The 18,164-nt window shown below is 51.9% G+C and overlaps 1 long non-coding RNA gene across 1 annotated transcript in view; it reads right to left on the bottom strand.

The window, feature by feature from the left end:
- Nucleotides 1-297: 297 nt before the first annotated feature.
- LOC144595429 (uncharacterized) overlaps nt 298-18,164 on the bottom strand; it is a 40,341-nt gene continuing 22,474 nt past the window's right edge. The window contains exon 5 of the long non-coding RNA XR_013547502.1: nt 298-634. This is a non-coding gene — a long non-coding RNA (uncharacterized LOC144595429). The remainder of the gene's footprint in view (nt 635-18,164) is intronic.

The following is an 18,164-nucleotide window of genomic DNA, read 5'->3' on the forward strand; positions in this document are numbered from 1 at the left end:
TGTTTAACCCTTCATTCAAAGGCAGGAGAATTCACTGGGTGACTGAGCTTTCTAGATACCAAGCCCTCATGTTCACGAGACAAATAGTATAAGGATGAAACATCGAGATTAATTTACTCTGATAAAATGTTTGTGTCATTGCAAATTGGTCAGTACATGTTTTGTGTAACCATTGATACACTTGGCCTGAGGTCAGGATGATAGCAGGACCCCCATTGAGCTCCAGATGGGAGCTATTGGAAATTTTGTAAATGGTGCTCAAGAACCTGAGAATACCATCAGTATTGGTTCCTTCATTCATTCCATCTCTTCAAAATCTTCAAATGTGATTTTACTTTTGGTGATTAATGTTATAATTTATTGATTTATTTGGCCATCTTTATTGATTACATAGTCTATGTATTAATGACTACGTCAGTTGCTTTACTGATAACCATAACTATCTATTTATTAACGATCCTCATGGTGATTATCAAGTGTAGAAAATGACTGGCAATTTACCAACAAAAGTGATCTGGAACTGGAGCTGTTGACATTTTCACAATTTCCTTACGTTGTATCCTTTGTTACCTGGATCCTGAAACATTTCAATTGCGCAAATCCACCTCCATCACATTGAACTGTGGTAATGGATCTGAAATACAGAAGTGTTAACAAATATTAATATTTGTTGATATTACAGGGATGTTTCTTAGAATGAAACGTTCATGTACTGTTTCAGTTCATTTGAAGTCATTTAAACTTTATTCAAAATAAAAATATATAAAAAACAAAAACCCTTCTGTCTAGACCCAAAATGTCACCCATTCCTTATCTCCAGAGATGCTGCCTGTCCCACTGAGTTACTCCAGCATTTTGTGTCTATATTCAGTGTAAACCAGCATCTGCAGTTCCTTATTTCATCAATAATTCAATGGTTCTTTATTGTTACGTGTGCACAGCACAGTGAAATTCCCACAAATTCAGGCACCATATTTTTGCACTGTTTCCCAGGAAGAAATTAAAAAAAGTGTCCAAAGTCCAAAATCCTAAAGGGCCTATCCCACTTAGGCGATTTTAAGGCGACTGCCGGCGACTAGGCTGTTGCCGACAGTTCGCCGGGGTGTCGCAGGCATGATCATGAGGAGTCTTCCAAGAATCGTAGTGGATCTCAGCGCGTCACTGAGAAATAATCCGGAGTGAAATTTCTCGGCGACAGCTGGCTTGTCGCCAGGTATCGTTGCTTATTGTGAGCACTGTCGCATGCTGTCCCCAGGTTTGCTAGGTTCTCTTAGATGCATTTAGAAGCACATAATATTAAAATAAATAAAGTCATTTCAAGATACCATAAAATACTTGTGTTTAACCAATTTATTTACCGTCAGGCCATTTGACAGGTAGATTGGAGGTGTCAGTTTGACGGTCAGGTAAGCGTGGGAATTTTCACGATGTTTATGGCCATCAGCGATCACATTTAAAGTAGGCTCCCAACCCTGATATGCAACCCAGAAACCAGATATGCATCTCCCGTACATTTTCAAAGAATGCCCACACACTTTTCACAAAAATCCATTTAACCACTTTTAAAATTAAATTTCTTAATACTGCCATTAGTAAACTGGAAGTCAATCCAGTTTATGCCTTGTTACCGTGAAGCTTGGTTTTTAAGTAACCCATACAAGATGTTATAATTCAAAACTCTCAAGTACTTACCGACTTGTCAGTGACTTCAGGAAAAATTAGGATGCCGGAGAAGCATTGACAGCGTGGGAATTTTGCGATGTTTCTGAAGACGGTGTAATCTCGACCTGACTCAGCATTGTCGTGGACATTGTCGTCGGGTAAAAGAAAATTTCGGCAATCTGCTCCGACTTTGACAGTCGCCTAAAAAATCGCCTAAGTGGGACAGGCCCTTAAGTCATTCGGGATGATTCATGACAAGGCAATCTTCTGCAGATGCTCATTGCTACAGGATTAATGTCCAGTGAGCATTGCAGGATTAATGCCCTGTTGCACTTGCATTACAGGCATCCCCAGCACAGCATGGTTCAAGTTCCCAGCAATCCTTCCAAAGGAGCATTGCATTTGGGGAAGTAGTTCAAATGTTGGTCTTTGATGTGAAAATTGAATCAGGGTGGCAAGGGGGACTTTAGTTGGGAAGTTCAAGGTAGATTCTGAAAATTACCCTTAAATGACTCAGAAATGGTTAAAATGTGATCTACCCTTGTTTTCGATTGATTTTCTTACTAAGAGAAACATAGAAAATAGGTGCAGGAGTAGGCCATTCGGCCCTTTGATCCAGCACCGCCATTCAACATGATCATGGCTAATCATTCAAAAGCAGTACCCCGTTCCTGCTTTTTCCCCAGATCCCTTGATTCCGTTAGCCCTGAACTAAATCTAACGTGAATTAGCATCCACTGCCTTCTGTGGCAGAGAATTCCACAGATTCTCAACTCTCTGTTCACTGAATGCTTTCAGGAGAGAGCTAGATAGAGCTCTTAAGGATAGCGGAGTCAGGGGGTATGGGGAGAAGGCAGGAACGAGGTACTGATTGAGAATGATCAGCCATGATCACATTGAATGGTGGTGGTGGCTTGAAGGGCCGAATGGCCTACTCCTCTACCTATTGTCAATTGTCTATTGTCTCTGGGTGAAAATGTTTTTGCTCATCTAAATGACCTACCCCATATTCTTAAACTGTGACTCCTAGTCCTGGACTCTCTCAACACTGGGAACATGTTTCCTGCATTTAGCCTGTCCAGTCCCAGAAGAATTTTATATGTTTCTATAAGATCCCCTCTCACCCTTCTAAATTCCAGTGAATACAAGCCCAGTCGACCCATTCTTTCATCATGTCAGTCCCGCCATCCCGGGAATTAACCTGGTGTGCCTACAGTGCACTCCCTCAATAGCAAGAATGTCCTTCCTCAAATTAGGAGACTAAAACTGCACACAATACTCCAGGTGCGGTCTCACAGGAGATAACTGTAGTTGGACAACTGTAGCTGGACCTCCTTGCTCCGAAACTCAAATCCTCTCACAATGAAGGCCAACATGCCATTAGCTTTCTTCACTGCCTGCTGTACCTGCATGCCTACTTTCAGTGACTAATGTACAAAGACACCCAGGTCTTGATACACCTCCCCTTTTCCGAATCTGACACCATTCAGATAATAATCTGCCTTCCTGTTCTTAATGGGATTATGTGGCAGACATCAGCCATGATTGAATGGTGGAGTAGACTCAATGGGCCGAAGGGCCCAATTCTACTCCCATAACTTGTGAATGTTATCTATCTATCCTTCCTAACCCCATTCTCCTGCCTTCTCCCCATCATCTCTGACACCTGTACTAATCAAGAATCTATTTATCTCTGCCTTAAATATATCCATTGACTGGGCCTCCACTGCCTTCTGTGGCAAAGAATTTCACAGTCTGATTCCATCCCCTTTAATCTTGCATGAACTTCCTTTTCCTTTGCCATCCTTACCCCTCACTGCAAGATGCCAGTTCTGAACATCGATCACTGGTTGTGTAGGAAAATAACTGCAGATGCTGGTACAAATCGAAGGTATTATGGCGAGTCTGGAAACTTGTTCTTTGTTGAAGAAGTTTATTGCGACAGCAATATTCGATTACAAAGTTTTCTTAACAAGATTACAGACAACCATTAAAACTAACTGTTCTCTTTGAAGACGTCTCCCAACCGACTCTTTTCGGGCGCCAAAAGCGCACATGACCACACTGTCCAATCAGCGGTGTCGCTCTCTGGACCAATCCCTACGGTCGCACCCACACGTGAACTTGCTGGCCAATCCGAGGGTTCGACAACTAGGACCACTTTCTATGGTCGCTACATGACCCCCCACCCCAGAACCCGAGGTACGGAACCTAGCAGGGAGCCGGATTTCGCGACCAGAACGAGTAAGGAGAGGGGCAGCCTGAACCACAGGAGCAGGGGATTCCGGACCTGGTTGAACTACCGGAGCGGGGGGTCCTGGACTGAGCGGAACTGCAGGAGGCCGGCCTCGCCGAGGTGATTGGCCGACCAGGACCGGGCGGTCTGGATCCAAGTGCGCAGGTTTAAGCCTGGACACCGAGATGAGGTCACTCCTGCCGCCAACGTCTAAGGTGAAGGTGACCGTCCCCTTACGCAAAACCCGGAACGGCCCTTCATAGACCCTCTGCAACGGGGAACGATGGGCATCCTTATGCAGAAATACAAACTCGCAGTCCTTCAGGGCAGGCGGTTCGTGTACCATGGGACACCCATGACGTGAAGTCGGAACTGGGGCCAAGGAACCCACGCGTGCCCGGAGAGATGCTAAGACTGACTGAACTGGAGGCAGCTGGCCGGAGGAGTCCGGAAGCAAATCCCCGGGTACTCGAAGTGGCGAGCCATATACTAGTTCCGCGGATGAAGCACCGAGATCCTGCTTAGGAGCGGTCCGGATGCCCAGAAGGACCCAGGGAAGTTGGTCTACCCAGTCCGGGCCTTCCAGCCTCGCACTGAGGGCCGCCTTGAGTTGTCGGTGGAACCTCTCCACAAGCCCATTTGCCTGGGGGTGGTATGCTGTGGTGTGTTGCAACCGGGAACCGTACAGCTCTGCTAGCGTGGCCCAGAGGGTCGAAGTGAACTGTGGCCCCCTGTCGGTGGTAATAACAGCCGGAACCCCGAAACGTGCCACCCAATGGAGGGCCAAGGTCCTGGCACAAGAGGCAGCAGAGGTATCTGACAATGGGAAAGCCTCTGGCCACCGGGTGAACCGATCCACCACCGTGAGCAGATGGGTGTAGCCCCGGGAGGAAGGCAAGGGTCCGACTAAATCCACGTGAATATGGAAAAAACGGACCGCTGGGACCTCAAACTCCTGTACCGGGGGCTGGACATGGCGTTGGACTTTAGCAGTCTGGCAGGGAATGCAGGAACGGGCCCAAACAGCTACCTGTTTACGCAGGCCATGCCACACAAACCGAGCGGCTACTAAAGCAGAGGTGGAGCGGATGGACGGGTGTGCCAGCCCGTGAATGGCATCGAAAACCCGGCGCTGAAGGGAGGGCGGCACTACCAGCCTGGGACGGGGAAGGGAAACATCACACCAGACTTTTGTGCCCTCTGGCCCGCAGGCCACCTGAGCCAACTTCAACCCCGAAGTGGTGGACTGGTATACCGAGGCGGTATCCGCCAGAAGCTGTGCCTCCGCAAGCTCCTGGGGATCCACCTCGCAGTCCACCGCTGAAATGGGGGCAAAAGCAGGCCGAGACAGGGCGTCAGCAACGGCATTAAGCTTACCAGCGACATGACGGACATCGGTGGTAAACTCGGAGATGGCAGTCAGGTGCCGCTGCTGGCGGGCCGACCATGGGTCGGTCAATTTGGAAAAAGCAAAAGTTAATGGTTTATGGTCCGTAAAGGCCACAAACGGGCGGCCTTCAAGGAAATACCTGAAATGACGAACAGCTAAATAGAGAGCCAGAAGCTCTCGGTCAAAGGCGCTATTTTTCAGCTCAGCCGAACTCAATTGCCGGCTGAAAAACGCCATGGGCTGCCAAAGGCCACCGACCTGCTGCTCCAAAACCCCACCCACCGCCACGTCAGAGGCATCAACCGTCAGGGCCGTGGGGGCGAAGGCGCTCGGGTGGACCAACATGGTGGCGTCTGCCAAAGCCGCCTTAGCTGCTGCAAAGGCCGACTCCATGGCCGGGGACCATATCAACTCTACAGGTTTACCCGCAAGGCACTGGAAGAGCGGGCGCATGACCCGCGCTGCTGCCGGGAGGAACCTATGGTAGAAGTTAACCATGCCTATGAACTCTTGCAGACCTTTCACTGTGGTGGGTCGCGGAAATGCCCGGATAGCCTCCACCTTCTCGGGCAAAGGGGTGGCGCCGGCAGGGGTGATTCTGTGCCCTAAGAAATCGAGAGAAGGGAGGCCGAATTGACACTTGGAGAGTTGGATGATGAGCCCGTGTGCCTGGAGCCGCTCGAATACGGCCCGCAAGTGGGCCCGGTGTTCCTGCACTGAGGGGCTGGCGACCAGGATATCGTCTAAATAAATAAACACAAAAGGCAAATCCCAACCCACACGGTCCATCAGTCGCTGGAAAGCCTGTGCCGCGTTCTTTAAACCGAAAGGCATGCGCAACCATTCGAACAACCCGAATGGAGTGATCATGGCAGTTTTTGGTATGTCCTGCGGCCGCACAGGAATCTGGTGGTATCACCGCACCAAATCGATCTTGGAGAACACCACCGCACCTTCCAGCCCAGACGAGAAGTCTTGCAGGTGCGGTATGGGGTAGCGATCAGCCGTGGTGACAGCGTTGAGACGCCGATAATCTCCACATGGTCTCCACCCCCCAGATGCTTTGGAGACCATATGCAACGGCGAGGCCCACGGGCTGTTGGACTGACGGACAATGCCCATTTCCTCCATCTTCCTAAATTCCGCCCGCGCCACCACCAGCTTGTCGGGCGGTAGTCTCCGGGCCCGAGCGAAAACGGGGGGGCCCTCGGTGCGGATGTGGTGGACCACGCCGTGCTTGGCCGAAGGGGCGTCGAAACGCTGGATGAGCAGCTCTGGAAACTCCGGCAGGACCTCAGCATACGAGTCGGGGGCCGCGACGACGGCCTGGACAGTCGGGCTGGGCGGGGTGGCGGTTGTCGGAGCGGCGGGCTCATCGTTGCTGGCGGAGGGTTGGAGGTCGTTACCGCGGACGTCGGGGACTAGTGAAAAGGCCCAGAGGAAATCTGCGCCTAGGATCGCCTGGCTGACGTCTGCTATAATGAATGGCCATTCATACGTGCGGAGGCCTAAAACCTGGGACATTTTCCGCGTACCATACGTGCGGATGGGGCTGCCGTTAACCGCGATGAGGGTAGGACCTGTCTTACCCGATCTGGTCTCAAGGTCGGTCGGCAGTACGATACTGACAATGGCTCCCGTGTCAACCAAAAATTCTGTGTCCGTGAATCGGTCTCAGACGTAGAGGAGTCGGTTCTGGCCAATCGCAACTGCCTCTATGTACGATCGGCCGAGGCATTTCCCGAGAAGGTACAAGGTGAGCGGCAGTTGCGGGATTCTCCACCCCATCGTAGATGGTAATAGCACCAGCCGCGCTTGTGCGGATCTTTCTGGCGGGCTTTTGGAGAAATGGCGGGAGACGCGGCGTCATCTTGATGACGCTGTGGCGCGGCCGCTGATGTCGAGACCTTGTTGATCGAACCTCTTTCTATCGATTTGGACGCCATGAGCGCATCAGCTTTTTCTGCATATGCCACGGGGTCCTTAAAAGAACAATCCATGAGCATAAGTTTGACATCTTCGGGAAGCTTCTCTCGGAATGCCTGCTCGAACATGAGGCAATCCGTATGTTCACCTGCTAGCGTTAACATTTCAGCCATGAGAACGGACGGCAGCCGATCTCCGAGATCCGGTAGGTGCATAAGATGCTTAGCTCGGTCCTGCCTGCTGAACCCGAAGGTCCGTAACAACAGTGCCTTCATGGCCTCGTACTTGTTTTCTGCCGGAGGATTGATGATGAACCGCATCACCCGTGCGGTCGTCTCCGGCGGTAGAGCGCTGACGAGATAGTAATACCTTGTTGCATCTGCTGAGATGTTTCTTAAGTGAAACTGGGCTTCGGTATGGACAAACCAAGATTGTGGTTGATGTATCCAAAACGACGGAAGGTGAACGCTGACCGCGCTTAGCTCCGGTGTGCTGGGCACAGGAACCAACAACGAGGCGTTTGATTCACTCATGGTAAGTGATCAGCTGGATCACGTCGGGGTCACCAATATGGCGAGTCTGGAAACTTGTTCTTTGTTGAAGAAGTTTATTGCGACAGCAATATTCGATTACAAAGTTTTCTTAACAAGATTACACACAACCATTAAAACTAACTGTTCTCTTCGAAGACGTCTCCCAACTGACTCTTTTCGGGCGCCAAAAGCGCACATGACCACGCTGTCCAATCAGCGGTGTCGCTCTCTGGACCAATCCCTACGGTCGCACCCACACGTGACCTTGCTGGCCAATCTGAGGGTTCGACAACTAGGACCACTTTCTATGGTCGCTACAGGTTCAACGGGAACAGTTTCCTTGTTCCCCATAATAAATTCCCCTGCTTCTGTCTTCAAGCAACCCACATTTGCCTTGACTATTTTTTTCCACTTCACATACCTAAAAAAGCTTTTACTATCCGCCTTTATATTATTGGCTAGCTTACCCTCGTACCTCATCTTTTCTCCCTGTATTGCCTTTTTAGTTATCTTCTGTTGCTCCTTAAAAGAGTCATGGGACATGTTGGTCAGTGTGGGCAGGTGGGACTAGTGTAGATGGGGCATGTTGGTCGGTGTGGGCAGGTGAGACTAGTGTAGATGGGGCATGTTGGTCGGTGTGGGCAGGTGGGACTAGTGTAGATGGGGCATGTTGGTAAGTGTGGGCAGGTGGGACATGTAGATTGGGCATGTTGGTCGGTGTGGGCAGGTGGGACTAGTGTAGATGGGACATGTTGGTCGGTGTGGGCAGGTGGGACTAGTGTAGATGGGATATGTTGGTCGGTGTGGGCAGGTGGGACTAGTGTTGATGGGCATGTTGGTTGTTGTGGGTGGGTGGGACTAGTGTTGATGGGCATGTTGGTCGGTGTGGGCGGGTGGGACGTGTAGATTGGGCATGTTGGTCGGTGTGGGCAGGTGGGACTAGTGTAGATGGGACATGTTGGTCGGTGTGGGCAGGTGGGACTAGTGTAGATGGGATATGTTGGTCGGTGTGGGCAGGTGGGACTAGTGTAGACGAGACATGTTGGTCGGTGTGGGCGGGTGGGACTATAGCTGGGACATGTTGGCCGGTGTGGGCAGGTGGGACTAGAGTAGATGGGGCATGTTGGCCGGTGTGGGCAAGTTGGGCCTGTTTTCATGCTGTAAGGCTATGACTTTCCACTGAGGACGCACACAGTTCCTCCAGCACATTGTGTTTTGCTCACGTTTCCAGCATCTGCAGTTCCTTCTGTCTCCATCTGACCTAGAATGTGGGAATGTTTTGTTAATTTGAGTTCTTTGTGAAGCTTGGCAGCTTTGCACTTACATCAGAGAGACAACTGAAAATTAATTCACCCTTATCTGTTGAACCAGGTGAGAGAGTGAGAGAGAGATGGAGAGAACGAGAGGAGGAAGAGAGGGGAGTTGGAGAGAGGGGTGGAGGGAGAGAGAGGGGAGTGGGAGAGAGGGAGATAAAGAGAGAGAGAGGGGAGATGGAGAGAGAACAGGAGCGGGGGGAGAGAGAGAGAATGCTGCTGGCTCATTAAGTAAGAAAGAGTATTGGTATTGGTTTATTTTTGTCACATGTACCAAGATAACAGCAAAAGGATTTGCTTGTGTGCTGTCCAGTTAAGACATGTTCTCCACAAATATAATTAGGTCATAAGCAGGTTGTGCAAATGGAGAAATACCAGAATGCAGAATATGGTCAGAGTGACACTGCACAGAAACAGGCCCTTCCACCCAGCTCTTCCATGCTGACCCACATGGCCCATCCTTGCTTCTTCCATTTGTCTGTGTTTGGACCATTGCCCTGTAAACATCCCACACCCACATATCCGTCTTAGTGTCATTTAAATGTTGTTATAGTCCCTGCCTCAACTACCTCTGGCAACTCGTTCCATACACCCACCACCCTCTGTGCGCAAAAGCTACCTCTCAGTTTCCATCAAATCTATCCCCTCTGAAACCTATGTCCTTTGATTCTTGATTCCCCTACTCTGGGTAAAAGGCCATCTATTCCTCTCATGATTTTTTGCACCTCTGCAAGATCACAAGATCACCCCTCATCCTCCTGCGCTCCAAGGTTTTATCTGTAGTCTAGAGAATAGCGTTGCAGCATGCCCACCCTCTCCCTGGAGCTCAGGCCCCCGGGGGGGGATTTGAGAGCAGGAACCCCTTGGTTGGGAGCCTCTGACGCTGTCCCTTTAAGAGTCGACTCATCCTGGATTATAGCCAACTCTGGCTGCTGACAGTCAGAGTCTGATCTCGTCCCACACTTATCTCAGTTTTAGCCAATGAAGAGTTGCATCAGAGGTATGCCAGCAATGCTGGTTACCAGTGAGACCAGAGTGTTGTGGACATTTCTCCCAGTGCTGACAGTCAGAGTCTGATCTCGTCTCATATTGGGACCATGGAGCTGTCTCAGCTGCTCTCCCCCCTCCTCTCCCTCGCCTCCCACCCCCTCTGGCCCCTCGTCTGCCTGCTCCTCTTCCTGGTGCTCAGGTCCCAGAGGAGAGGGCGTTGGCGGCCAGCAGATTGTCCCGTGGATCTGAGTGGCAAGACGGCCATGGTCACAGGAGCAAACACAGGTAGGGGCGGCGGGGAGAAGGTGGGAGTACAAGGCTGGGCTCAAACATACACCCTGGTACTGTGTGCATTCATCACAGAGGTGGCCCATCAGCAGCTCTGTGTTTGGGGTGCAGCGTGCAGTTCTGGTCGCCCCTGTACAGGCAATAGGTTGGAAAGGGTGCAGGAGAGATTCACCACAATGTCGGCACAGTAATGCGGTGGTAGAGCTGCTGCCTTACAGCGCCAGAGACCCTGATGTCAAGTTACAAAATTGTCCCTGGTGTGTAGGATAGTGCTAGTGTATGGAGTGATTGCTGGTCATCATGGACTCAGTGGGCCGAAGGGCCTGTTTCCAGGCTGAATGTGTAAAGTATGTGTAACGTTAACTGGGCTTGCAGGCTTGTGTTAGAATGTGGAGTGCAGGATGAGTTCTCAGCTCCAGAGCGTAACAGTCCAGGGACAAAGTCCAATGTCCGCAATGGGGAAGAGGTGACCCAGCCAGTACACAGCTGCTTTAAATGTCCACCTGTCATCTGTCCCCTCCACTGACTCTCTCACTCGAGAGGACATCTCTAGACCTCCCCGCCCAAGTCCCCTCAAAATCTGGAGTGATGCACAAAGTGCTGGAGGAATTGGTGAACGAGTGACACCATCAAAGTGCTGTTCCCTGGGTTTGTGGGCTTGAGCTGCAGGGAGAGGCTGCATAGGCTGGGACTTTGTTCTTTGGAGCGGGGGAGGCTGAGGGGTGACATTGAGGTGTACAAGATCATGAGGGACATGGATAAAGTGAACACTCACAGTCTCTTCCCCAGGGTAGAGGATTCTAATACTAGAGGGCACAGGCTTAACGTGAGAGGGAAGAAATTTAAAAGGGAACTCGGGGATAACCTTTTCACTCAGGGGGTGGTCCGTGTAGATCCATGTCTGGTTTTACTGTTGTGCATCCGGTCCAGAATCCAAGCCGGGTTTTGTACTGCGTTATCCTGGTGTTAGTTAAGAGGGGAGTTGAGTATAGGAGCAAAGAGATCCTTCTGCAGTTGTACAGGGCCCTAAGGAGACTGCACCTGGAGTACTGTGTGCAGTTTTGGTCTCCAAATTTGAGGAAGGATATTCTTGCTATTGAGGGCGTGCAGCGTAGGTTTACTAGGTTAATTTCCGGAATGGTGGGACTGTCATATGTCGAAAGACTGGAGCGACTAGGCTAGTATACACTGGAATTTAGAAGGATGAGAGGGGATCTTATCGAAACGTATAAGATTATTAAGGGGTTGGACGCGTTAGAGGCAGGAAACATGTTCCCAATGTTGGGGGAGTCCAGAACAAGGGGCCACAGTTTAAGAATAAGGGGTAGGCCATTTAGAACTGAGATGAGGAAAAACGTTTTCAGTCAGAGTTGTGAATCTGTGGAATTCTCTGCCTCAGAAGGCAGTGGAGGCCAATTCTCTGAATGCATTCAAAAGAGAGCTAGAGCTCTTAAGGATAGCAAAGTCAGGGGTTATGGGGAGAAGGCAGGAACAGGGTACTGATTGAGAATGATAAGCCATGATCACATTGAATGGCGGTGCTGGCTCGAAGAGCCAAATGGCCTCCTCCTACACCTATTGTCTATTGAGTCTATCCTGAGGGCTAGAGGTAACGGTAGCCAGCATCTGTACTGCCAATGATCTGCTAATAAAGGACTTATATACGCCGGAGTGCCTCTGAATGAACCCACCCACAAACATGGTGTCAGAAGTGGCCGTAATTTAGCTTTTTGAGTCACCACCATTTGTTTACTCAAGACTTTTGACATCTCAAACCATGGCTGAATCTTTTCGGAAGCCCGATCCACTTGTCTTCGATGGCAACATCGGTGAATGTTGGCGCACCTTCGAGGAGGATTACGATGTATTCATTGCTGCTGCAGACCACGACAAGACTCCCCACGTACAAGCATCCATTCTCTTCAATCTAGCAGGTTTGGAAGCAATCCGTCGGGCGAGACTGTTTGTTTATGCTGAGACTGTGCTGGATGCGGCTGGTGCAGTTACCACACCTGCCCAGACGATTCATGACCCTGTGTGCCTTAAGAATAAATGTTGGCAGCTGTGTGATCCACAGACTAACCTTATCATGGAACGGCACAAATGCTTTGCATGTGCCCAGAAACTGGGTGAGCCGGCTGAAGCCTATATAAACTCTTTGAAACACGCCACGTCGAGTTGCAGATTTGGTGACCTCTGTGATGAACTCACTAGACAGGCTGGTGTGTGGTATCACTAATGACAAATTGAGAAGGGACCTTCTGCGTGATTGCGATCTGACTCTAGCTAAAGTGATCAGCACATGTCGGATTTATGAATTGACAGATGTCCACGCAAACACTTTGAGTGCCGTGTCTCAGCCTGTTTACTGCATTGACTCGACAGGACCGTATATCAGAAAGGAACGTCGACCGTTCAAAGTGACACAACCCAGCCTAGCTGGGTCTGGCATAAGTTTTGTTAGTGATTGCACTAATTGTGGTTACTCTCATATAGCCAAACAGGAGAACTGCCCGGCTTTTGGACAGATTTGTCATGGGTGCAAACGGAGAAATCATTTCTGGAAATGCTGCAGAAGTTCCAATACGATTGAGACAAAACAAGCTGTACATTCGATACACCCAGAGCCTTCACACGACTTATCTGATAGTGATACTGTAAACTCCAGAGAGTATGCCTTCAGTGGATGGAGTTCGCCTCAATACACACTCTGTCCGGGGCCAGTTAATTAAACACAAAGATCCCATGGTCACATTAAAGATAAACAACGTGCCAGTTGTTCTGAAGATAGACACAGGTGCGGCGTGCAATGTCATATCTCATGCCGAGTTTTCAAAGCTTCGCAGAGCTGATGAATTAAAAACATGCGATGCAACCCTCCCAGCATACGGGGGGAACGAAGTGCTTCCTCTTGGAGTGGTGAAGCTACAGTGCCACCTCGCGGCACAATCGTACAATTTGCAATTCTCCATCATTGATCGCACAGTCGTGCCTCTCCTTGGCATTGATGCATGTATCGACATGGGACTGGTTTCATTCGGCAAGGCCGTGCATCAGCTTGCGCCAGACGACGTATCCTCGTGGACTACAAGGATCTCTTCAGCGACGAACTGGACAGGCTGCCTGTCACATATTCAATTACTATTGACCCGGATGTGAGACCCGTGGTCCGCCCTGTTCAATGCGTTCCAGTCGCCATGCGAGACCAGGTTAAGGCAGAGCTCGACAGGATGGAAGCTCTGGGAGTTATTACTCCTGTTACGGTGTAGCGACCATAGGGATTGGTCCTGAGAGTCGAACCATCGGATTGGCCAGCAAGGTCACATGGTGGTGCGACCATAGGATTGGTCCTGAGAGTCGAACCCGCTGATTGGCCAGCAAGGTCACGTGGTGGTTTTGGGGCCCAAAACCAGGCAGTGGGAGGAGAACTTCGATGTGAACAGTTTGAGTTAATGGTTGTCTGTAATCTCGTTTGTTATCCTTTGTAATTGAATATTGCTGCCGCAATAAACTTCTTTAACAAAGTACAAGCCTCCAGACTCGCCATTTTGGTGACCCCGACGTGATCTAGACGATCATCTACCATGGAGGGACAAGACGCCCCTGCTTTGGTTCTAACGCCCGGCGTACCGCAGCTAAACGCGGTCAGCGTTCATCTTCCTCCGTTTTGGGCGCATCAACCACAACTTTGGTTTGCCCATGCTGAAGCTCAGTTCCACCTGAGAAACATCTCGGTGGACGAGACAAAGTATTATTACCTGGTCAGCGCTCTACCGCCTGAGACGTCCGCGCGGGTGATACAGTTCATCACCTCCCCTCCTGCAGACGGCAAGTACGAGCCGCTGAAGGTACTCTTGCTTCGAACCTTCGGATTCAGTAGGCATGATCGAGCTGAGAGGCTTATGCACCTGCCGGATCTCGGAGATCGGCTGCCGTCCGCCCTCATGGTCGAAATGTTGGCGCTGGCAGGTGAGCACAAGGATTGCCTCGTGTTCGAGCAGGCATTCCGAGAGCAACTTCCAGAAGATGTTAGGCTTATGCTCACGGATTGTTCTTTTAAGGACCCCGTGGCATATGCGGAGAAAGCCGATGCGCTCATGGCGTCCAAATCGAAAAAACACAGATCGATCAACAGGGTCTCGGCACCATTAGGCAGCCCGCAGCGGCACCAAGATGGCGCCGCGACTCCCGCCATTTCTTCAAAACCCCGCCAAAAAGATCCGCACAAGCGCGGCTGGTGTTATTATCATCTGCGATGGGGTGGAGAAGCCCGCAACTGCCGCTCACCTTGTACCTTCTCGGGAAATGCCTCGGCCGATCGTACATAGAGGCGGTTGCGATTGGCCAGAACCGTCGCCTCTACGTCCGAGATCGATTCACGGACACAGAATTGTTGGTCGACACGGGAGCCATAGTCAGCATCGTGCCGCCGACCGACCTCGAAACCCGATCGGGTAAGAGAGGGCCTACCCTCATCCCGGTTAACCGTAGCCCCATCCGCACGTATGGTACGTGGGCAATGTCTCTGGCTTTCGGCACCCGCACGTACGAATGGTCGTTTATCGTCGCGGAAGTCAATCAGGCGATCCTGGGCGCAGATTTCCTCTGGGCCGTTTCACTAGTTCCCGATGTCCGAGGTAAAGGCCTTCGACCCTCCGCTAGCAACGATGAACCCGCTGCTCCACCGCCGGTCACCCCGCCCAGCCCGACTGTCCAGGCCGTTGTCGCGGCCTCCGACCCGTATGCTGCGGTCCTGGCTGAGTTTCCGGAGCTGCTCGTTCAGCGATTCGACGCCCCTTCTGCCCGGCATGGCGTTGTCCATCACATTCGCACCGAGGGGCCCCCCGTTTTCGATCGGGCCCAGAGGTTGCCACCGGACAAACTGGTGGTGGAGCGTGCAGAATTCCAGAAGATAGAACGAATGGGCATTGTCCGTCGGTCCGACAGCCCGTGGGCCTCTCCAATGCATATGGTCTCCAAAGCATCTGGGGGGTGGAGACCATGTGGAGATTACTGGCGCCTTAATGCCGTCACCACGGCAGATCGCTACCCCATCCAGCACATCCAGGACTTCTCGTCTGGGCTGGAAGGTGCCTTGGTATTCTCCAAAATTGATTTGGTGCGGGGCTACCACCAGATTCCTGGCGTCCGGAAGACATACCAAAGACTGCCACAATCACTCCGTTCGGGTTGTTCGAATGGTTGCGTATGCCTTTCGGTTTGAAGAACGCGGCACGGGCTTTCCAGCGGCTTATGGACCGTGTTGGTCGGGATTTGTCTTTTGTTTTCATTTATTTGGATGATATTCTGGTCGCCAGTCGCTTGGAGCAGGAACACCTGGTCCATTTGCGGACCGTGTTCCGGCGGCTTCAAGACCACGGGCTCATCATCCACCCCTCCAAGTGTCAATTTGGCCTCCACTCTATCGATTTCTTAGGACACCGGATCACCTCTGCCGGCGCCACTCCTTTGCCCGAAAAAGTGGAGGCTGTCCGTGGCTTCCCGCGACCCACCACAGTAAAGGGGTTGCAGGAGTTCGTGGGGATGGTGAATTTCTACCATAGGTTCGTACCGGCAGCGGCACGGGTCATGCGTCCGCTCTGCCAGTGTCTCGCAGGCTAACCTGTCGAGTTAGAGTGGTCCGTGGCCGCTGAGACGGCCTTTGAAGCAGCTAAAGTGGCTGGCAGACGCCACCATGCTCGTCCACCCGAGCGCCTCCGCCCCCACGGCCCTGACGGTCGATGCGTCGGACGTGGCGGTGGGAGGGGTTTTGGAACAGCAGGTAGATGGCAGTTGGCAGCCCTTGGCGTTTTTCAGCCGACAGCTTAATCCGGCTGAGCTGAAGTATAGCGCCTTTGACCGAGAGCTTCTGGCTCTCTATTTAGCTGTCCGCCACTTTAGGTATTTTCTAGGCCGCCCATTTGTGGCCTTTACGGACCACAAACCATTGACTTTTGCTTTTTCGAAAGTGTCTGACCCATGGTCAGCCCGCCAGCAGTGGCACCTGACTGCCATCTCAGAGTTTACTACCGATGTCCGTCATGTCGCGGGTAAGCTTAATGCCGTTGCTGATGCCCTGTCCCGGCCAGCCATTTCCCCAATTTCAGCGGTGGAATGCGAGGTGGATTTCCAGGAGCTTGCGGAGGCACAGCGCCTGGCAGACACTGCCTCGGCATACCAGTCCACCACTTCGGGGTTAAAGTTGGCCCAAGTGGCTTGTGGGCCTGCGGGTACAAAAGTCTGGTGTGATGTTTCCCTTCCCCGCACTAGGCCGGTGGTGCCGGCCGCCCTCCAGCGCCGGGTGTTTGATGCCATTCATGGGCTGGCGCACCCGTCCATTCGCTCCACCTCTGCCTTAGTGGCCGCTAGGTTTGTGTGGCATGGCCTGCGGAAGCAAGTAGCCGCTTGGGCCCGTTCCTGTGTTCCCTGCCAGACCGCTAAAGTTCACCGGCACGTCCAACCTCCTGTGCAGGAGTTTGTGGTTCCTGCGGTCCGTTTCTTCCATATTCATGTTGATGTAGTTGGGCCCTTGCCTTCCTCCAGGGGCTACACTCACCTACTCACGGTGGTTGACCGATTTACCCGTTGGCCGGAGGCCTTCCCGTTGTCCGACACCTCCGCCGCCTCTTGTGCACGGGCCCAGGCCCTCCATTGGGTGGCCCGTTTCGGTGTTCCGTCTGTCATTACCACCGACCGGGGGTCCCAGTTCACCTCTGCCCTTTGGGCTACGCTTGCGGAGCTGTACGGTTCCCGGTTGCGGCAGACCATGGCGTACCACCCACAGGCTAATGGGCTCGTGGAGAGGTTTCACAGGCAACTTAAGGCGGCCCTCAGTGCGTGGCTGGACGGCCCTGACTGGGTAGACCAGCTCCCCTGGGTCCTTTTGGGCATCCGTACTGCTCCTAAGCAGGATCTCGTAACTTCGTCCGCGGAACTGGTATATGGCTCGCCACTCAGAGTGCCCGGGGATTTCCTTCCGGAGTCCTCTGGTCAGCAGCCCTCGGTTCCGTCGGTTTTGGCATCCCTCCGGGCGCGAGTGGGTTCCCTGGTTCCGGTTCCTACTTCACGTCACGGGTGTTTAGTGGTGCACGAACCGCCTGCCTTGAAGGACTGTGAATTTGTGTTTCTGCGTAGAGATGCCCATCGTTCCCCGTTACAGAGGGTCTATGAAGGACCGTTCCGCGTGTTGCGTAAAGGGACGGTCACCTTCACCTTGGATGTTGGGGGCAGGAGTGAGCTCGTCTCTGTGTCCAGGCTCAAACCTGCACACTTGGATCAGGACTGCCCTGTCCTGGTCAGCCAACCGCCTCGGTGGGGCTGTCCTGCAATTCCACCTGATCCGGGACCCCCTGCTCCTGTGGTTCCTGCTGCCCCTCTCCTTACTCGTTCTGGTCGCGAAATCCGGCTCCCTGCTAGGTTCCGTACCTCGGGTTCTGGGGGGGGGGGGGGGGGTCATGTAGCGACCAGAGGGATTGGTCCTGAGAGTCGAACCCTCGGATTGGCCAGCAAGGTCACATGGTGGTGCGACCATAGGGATTGGTCCTGAGAGTCGAACCCGCTGATTGGCCAGCAAGGTCACGTGGTGGTTTTGGGCCCAAAACCAGTCAGTGGGAAGAGAACTTCGATGTGAACAGTTTGAGTTAATGGTTGTCTGTAATCTTGTTTGTTATCCTTTGTAATTGAATATTGCTGCCGCAATAAACTTCTTTAACAAAGTACAAGCCTCCAAACTCGCCATAATCTACAATTTGCAATGAGCCTGTTTTGAGATCCCACTTTCCCTATCCAACAATTGGCCTACCAGGGAACCACCCTGCCCGAGGTCA

The sequence above is a fragment of the Rhinoraja longicauda genome, chromosome 1 (genome assembly GCF_053455715.1).
Source record: "Rhinoraja longicauda isolate Sanriku21f chromosome 1, sRhiLon1.1, whole genome shotgun sequence".
In the NCBI taxonomy this organism is placed as follows: domain Eukaryota; kingdom Metazoa; phylum Chordata; class Chondrichthyes; order Rajiformes; family Arhynchobatidae; genus Rhinoraja; species Rhinoraja longicauda.